General features: G+C 35.0%; 1 long non-coding RNA gene across 1 annotated transcript; it reads left to right on the plus strand.

The window, feature by feature from the left end:
- Positions 1-1,725: 1,725 nt before the first annotated feature.
- LOC110451408 lies at positions 1,726-4,820 on the plus strand. Its single transcript, XR_002463071.1, has 3 exons — positions 1,726-1,747; positions 1,920-1,983; positions 4,546-4,820. It is a non-coding gene; the product is annotated as an uncharacterized LOC110451408 (long non-coding RNA).
- The last annotated feature ends 1,846 nt before the right edge of the window (positions 4,821-6,666 follow it).

Raw genomic sequence — 6,666 nt, forward strand, 5'->3', positions numbered from 1 at the left:
GAGGGGGTAGACTTTACTATAGTTTATATAGGGAAATCACATTTTGGACTAACATTTGTTTAATTGCCATTGGAGGTAATTCAATTTAGGTTAGCATTATCAGTATTAGGTAGCAGTTTGATAGTGTGCATATATGAGCCCTGACTGACCCCCAGGGACTGATGGGTGGGGCGAAAAAGGGTCGAATTGACTGAAATTTCATAAATCTTCTTCTCAAGACCAAGATATGGTAGAATCAAATACTCTTCATAGATGGAAGGGTCTTCAGGTGCCTTACCAAAATTGTGAATTTCATGACCCTAGGGTCTCGCGTTTCCCCTTGGGGAGGGGGTAAACTTAACTTTAGTTTATATAGGGAAATCACATTTTGGACAAACATTTGTTTAATTTCCATTGGAAGTAGTTCAATTTAGTTTAGCATTATCAGTATTAGGTAGCAGCTTGATAGTATGCATATATGAGCCCTGACTGACCCCCAGGGACTGATGGGTGGGGCCAAAAAGGGTCGAATTGACTGAAATTTCAAAAATCTTCTTAAAGACCCAGATATGGTAGAATCAAAAACTCCTCATAGATGGAAGGGTCTTAAGGTGCTCTACCAAAATTGTGAATTTCAAGACCCTTGGATCTCATGTTTCCCCCTGGGGAGGGGGTAAACTTTACTATAGTTTATATTGGGAAATCACATTTTAGACTAACATTTGTTAAATTTCCATTGGAAGTAATTCAATTTAGGTAAGCATTATCAGTTTTGGATAGCAGTTTGATGGTATGCACATATGAGCCCTGACTGACCCCCCGGGGCTGATGGGTGGGGCCAAAAATTTCAAAAATCTTCTTAAAGACCCAGATATGGTAGAATCAAACACTCTTCATAGATGGAAGGGTCCTAAGGTTTATGACCCTAGGGTCTCACGTTTACTCCCTGGGGAAGGAGGGGGGGGGGCAAAATTTGTTACGGTTTATGATGGCAAATGATACTTTGAATATTACATATTAATAACTTGATTGGAATTATAACCCTGAGTTGACAGTTTGATACTTTGAAAAATTTGAGCCAGCCCTACCCCTAAGGACTGTAGGATGGGGCCCAAAGGAGTCGGTGTGCTGAGATTTCTTTATTTTCCTTGTTTAGAATCAGAGGTGCTAGTTTCAAATACTTTTTAGTCTTAAATATATATGCTAGATATTGAATAAGATGGTTTTATTGTTTTTTATTTCTTTGAATAATATTTCTGTTCGTGTTAAAAACAAAATCAACTCTCTTTATAGATATATCAGGTGACCGTTAAGGCCCATGGGCCTCTTGTTACTAAAGTTATAGCCCTTTGCAATTCTGATTATTTTTCCCCTGACATAACATTTCTTGTTGTCCAGAGTCTGTTTTACAGCTGAATTCGGGTCCATATCCCATTTAGAAAATAGTGCATTATTTTCCACAGAATCTCTTTAAAATTTCTCATTTTAATTAATTAATAAACAAATTCTATCTTATAATTTACTTCTAAAATGAAATACTTTTTCATAAATAAGGATACTCGATCTTAAGGATGATACTTTGTTATTGAGAAATATTAAATTTTCAGTATAATTTGGGAAACACGCCGATTATTTGGTCAACTGTAACGTACACAAATTTTCTAATTCCAAAGTCAAAGGCCCCATTCACCAAAAGAGTTTTAATCTTTTCGTTCTTCTTTACAGCGTCGTCCATGAGAACAGCGTGGAAATTCCGTCAGCGGTTCTGGTATGTATATATAAATATACATGTTTCAATATGAAAAAAAATATGATTGATGATGTCATATTTAAATTTGATTTCATGGTTTGAGTCATTTTCAAGTGTAATTACCAACTGTTAAGATTTTGCTCACATTTCAAGGGAGATAATAATGCATGCATATTATTTTTATTTACAGGATGGACATTAGGTTTCAGCCGACCTGTGACCAATGTCGCAAGCGAACTACCCCAGACCGACAGGTAAATATGTTCGCTATTTATCAACTTACATTGCTGTATTTCATAAAGCTGTATGTATCCTGTCTATATGAAGAAGTTCAATTCATTCTCACTGATTAACATGTTGCAGTTATATACCACAATTATTTGTGTTAATAAGTGTTTTATGAAAATTCAATTTCAATATGTGTCCCGAAAATCATGAGCAAATTCACAATTAGTTGCCTTATTTCATTCACTTGTCTGTACATGTATGTGTTAATTAATCTGTGGTACTATTCAAGCATCCGTGCGAATCAAGGGTTAAATTACATGTTTGTGCTTCATTGTGTTCACGACTTAATATTTTTAGAAATATTTCTTTTACATCAAAATATGTAAAGGTTATTTATTCCATTAATATATACCAAATCAATTTACGATACGAGATACTTGCACATTATTAGGTTATCTGTCTTGTGTGATCTATTGCAATTGTCTTTTGTTGAATAATTTAGTAAACAATTTTGTGTTATTTCAAATAAATAAATATTGATTAATTAGGGCATGCCTATTCACAGTGTCCATCTGTCTGTTCATCAACACTTGATCAATCTCTCTGAAATTGTACATGGTGATGAACTGAAAAATGTAGTTGTGCAATAGGCGTTAAAAATATTTCTACAGTCAAGGTCACTGATACTTAAAATAGTGTGGAAGGTACAGTCCTAATCTTCGAATCTAAAAGACTAATAGGATCCCTGACCTCCTTAGGCGTGAGATAAGGGAATCTCAACCCGAGAGGAAAGATTCTTCAGTTGACAAACATGAGTATTGTCATGTGTTTAGCAACTTTAAGGAATATTTCCTCAAGGGTCGAGATTCCCAATCTCACCTCAAGGGAGCGAATTATTCTTTTCCTCTTACCCTGTTCCCTCATTGTGTATCATATACAAAATAATGTAATATTAATGTTACAATCTTAACGCTTTTTTCATGTGATGTTGATGTATTGTTGACGTGACGTCATTGTATTGTTGACGAGATGTCATTGTATCGTTGACTTGATGTCACACCGTATGTTAAAATAATCATTATTGTGACGTCACAACGGACTATATAATGACATCACAAATTTACAGCGAAGACAAAATGTTTTGTTTCGGTGTAGTTATTTAAAAAAAAATTGTAACTGTGCATATTGTTAATGATATTTGATAAATTTCTCTCTTGCTCTCCTGGGGATAGCTAGGGCTACTTGTGATCAGTGATGTTAGTGGTTTTCCCATATTCATAACAATTTTATGACATCATGTCAACAATACAATGACATCAAGTCAACAATACAATGACCTCACGTCAACAATGCATCAACATCATATCAAAAAAGCGTTAAGTTTGTAACATAAACACTACATTTTAGCTTCTTGTCACAACCCTAGGGTGTGACAAGCATATCTCGCACCGGTAAAATTGTGGGTTGATGAGGGAAGATTCTTGAGTTACCAAACATGGGGCTTTTCTCTTACCCTGTTAATCCATTGTGTATCGTATACCTAATGTAATGTAAGGAAGATGTGCAATAGGGGTTATTAAGGTCAAGGTTACTGTAACTAAAATGAACTGGAGGGGAGGGGGTTACGGTCAGGCAAGGCCACATGGCATTCTAGTTAAAAAAAAGTTCTGTCTGCCTTTGCTTTTGATGGTAAATTGGGTAAAAAGTCCCTGATGTCAATTGGGGAAAATATCTGCGGTGTGTATTAATAGAAACCAACGTAAATGAAACACTGGTTTCACCATTAGTTTACTCATATTGATATTTGTAGAGCCACTTTTCTGTCCTTCTTAAGCTTTTTCCTTACAATATATCATCTAAAAAATTCTTATTTAAGAATGATAATTTAGTTTTGATTTAGCTGTTGCAATGTCATCTGCATACAAGATGAAAATTCATAAAAAGAATGTGCTATTACTATCTGAAAAATCAATTTCATACTCAATTGAAAATTGTTTTAAAAGATGGACAGAGGGAAATAAAGATTATGAATGGGTTAAATTAAACACAGTTCGATTTTATTCTTATTGATAAAAAGGGTAGCTCCCTATAGGGGTATGCAGGAGATACCATTTTTATCTGGCAATAACCCCACTACCCATGTCTATGGTAATTAAATTGTCCTGTTATTAGCCCATCCCCTACTTTTTGAGTATGAGTTTATGTGTTCGTCTCATGGGGCTGTGAACTGTGAAATAATAATTCAGATAATTAGTTCATTTTCAAATGCAATTAGTTTCATATTTTTGGAGCAAAATATTTAATGAAATGTGACTTACATTTCCTGGTCCAGCAGCCGTTAATGCATCCTCATTAATGTCTTTGCATTTAGCTGTGTGTTATCTATGGTATCTTAAAAGATTTTACTCAAAACTTGACCAAATTTACACCATTGCTATATCTGGGATGTTACAGATGGACTGGGAGGTTTCGGCCCAGTAGGGGAAAACCAGCAAAAGACTACAAAGAAAATTTACAGCTTCTTCATTTCCTTCTACCAATTGATGTAAAATTTACCCAAATTATTCTTATATGTTTTTTTTTTACAGGACTGTCTTGCTGTAAGTGGACAGAACCCTGGTCAGATATATCTAGGAAGGTTGTCTGAGCTCTAGTTGGGTGATTTGGCGTCTGGGGTATCTGAAGCTTGATAGATTTATGACATTTCAGCTGCATTATTCACTCCTTTAACAAAGTTTTTAACCCTGGCGAACACCTTTATTGAGGTACAAGGACCTTTATGGTTATATGTGGGGATCCGATATCATGTACCCCTCCGTGATAGTCCTGAGGGGAACATGTAATCATACTGAGTCAAGTGCTTCATATTCGCTGTTTCCGAGCTGGGGTTAAATTCTCTTGTGACTGGATGGATGAGTGCGGCTGAACGAGAATAAAACTATTTTTGGGTCGGAAAGTCTGATTAGGGTAAAGGTCATCTGGTCCAGAATATCTGACTGACGGAATATAGGATGGCCTGCCAGCCTCCAGAGGATGGTAAATAATTGCATGAAAACAGTTTTTTAATAATTGTATAAACATATTGACTTTATATACATTAAATTTGGTTAGCTCCATTTCCATCAAATTGCCATATGTATATTTTACAAACATTTTCTATATCAATATTAACATATCAATGATGGCTACATGTAAACCTTGCTCTTGGTAACATTGAGAAAATACAAACTATTAGTTGCACATAATTATCCCCACAAAAAAAGATTCAATAAAGGTAATATATACTATACATCTGGTCTTCAAAAGTAGAAATGTACTATGTATTCAGCTTAGTTACTGTCTGCTTAGTAAAGTGTATACATTTGTATATTAAAAATAAAAAAATTCAGATAAATGCATCCAAAATTATTAAAATTGATTAAATGTAGACCAGTGCTACCAAACAGTTCATTCCATGAAGTACCTGTTCATCGAGCATAACATAATCAAGTATATTGTTGTGTATTTTTAGAGGAGGTCGTCGCCTTCCCGACCTTTCCCGGAGGAGGCGCCGTTCAAGGCGCAGAGATCGACGCCTTCATCCCGATCTCTTTCCATATGCCCCCGGTCCATAGAAGGTAATTGACACTCTTGGAATTCATTATGAAAATGAGGAAGTAAAATGTTCATTGCAGTTAATTTCTATTCTCTTGAATGTTGACCTTGAATGTAGCTAAAATTTTGATAATAATTTCCATCAAAATTGGTCATCATATTCAGTTCAGACCTGAGTATTTAATCTTATCTATATAGTAGTTGCTCTCATAAGAAAAAAAATCTCATGTTTATCTTAATTTTCTTTCATGAAGGACACGGGGGACGTGCCTGGAGGTGGCACTGAGACACTGCCATGTTTCGTGTTGGTTTGACTTTCTTCACACTGAGGTAAATAACAATGTTAAAAAGGGTGAAAATGACATTTTGACATGTTGTTATTTAAATTTTCTGTTTTTGCTTCAATTACAGTCTGTTGATGATTTTACATACCAATTTTTATCCAACCTAATTTTGACACTTGTGTTACCGTTTTGACAAGTAGTCTTTTTGTTTCAATAGAGCTTTAAAAGACAGACATTTTATGATTTTAATTTTTAATGCAGTTCATTTCTTCCTTTAGCCACAGTGTGGAGGCAGTCAAAAGGGCCGTGCTAAGGGCCCAAGGGTGTGACATAGTGGCAGGTCTATGTCGCCGTAGAGCGGGGAAATTCCGTTAGGCAAGGTAAGCAATATCAAATTGAATTAACCTGACTTTAGATGTATGTGTTTTTTATAGATCAATAAAAAATAATAATGCCTTGAAACTATCAAGACTATGAAGTTATTAGAATAAATTTTGCTCTTAGGGCCTGGATTTATGAAACCATTTTCATGCTCAAACTCAGATTGTGTGCTCCTGCTCATTTAAAAATAATATTTAGGTTCCTGATATATTGATGAAAAATTCAATAAATAGCCTTTACTGTTTTGCCATGTCAAATGATTTAAGCAAGTGATAAGACAATTCGTGTAAGCAGAGAATTGACACGGCGCTTTAGCATGATAACAGTTTCATGAATACAAGACCTTGGCGAATATCAGTATTAATGAATCCGTTGTCAAGCTCAAACTCAGATTCTGCACTCATGCTAGCCCAATATCTTGTTTAGCTGATAAATTAATAAGCTTCACAT

This window comes from Mizuhopecten yessoensis, unplaced genomic scaffold (genome assembly GCF_002113885.1).
Source record: "Mizuhopecten yessoensis strain PY_sf001 unplaced genomic scaffold, ASM211388v2 scaffold5989, whole genome shotgun sequence".
Lineage (NCBI taxonomy): Eukaryota > Metazoa > Mollusca > Bivalvia > Pectinida > Pectinidae > Mizuhopecten > Mizuhopecten yessoensis.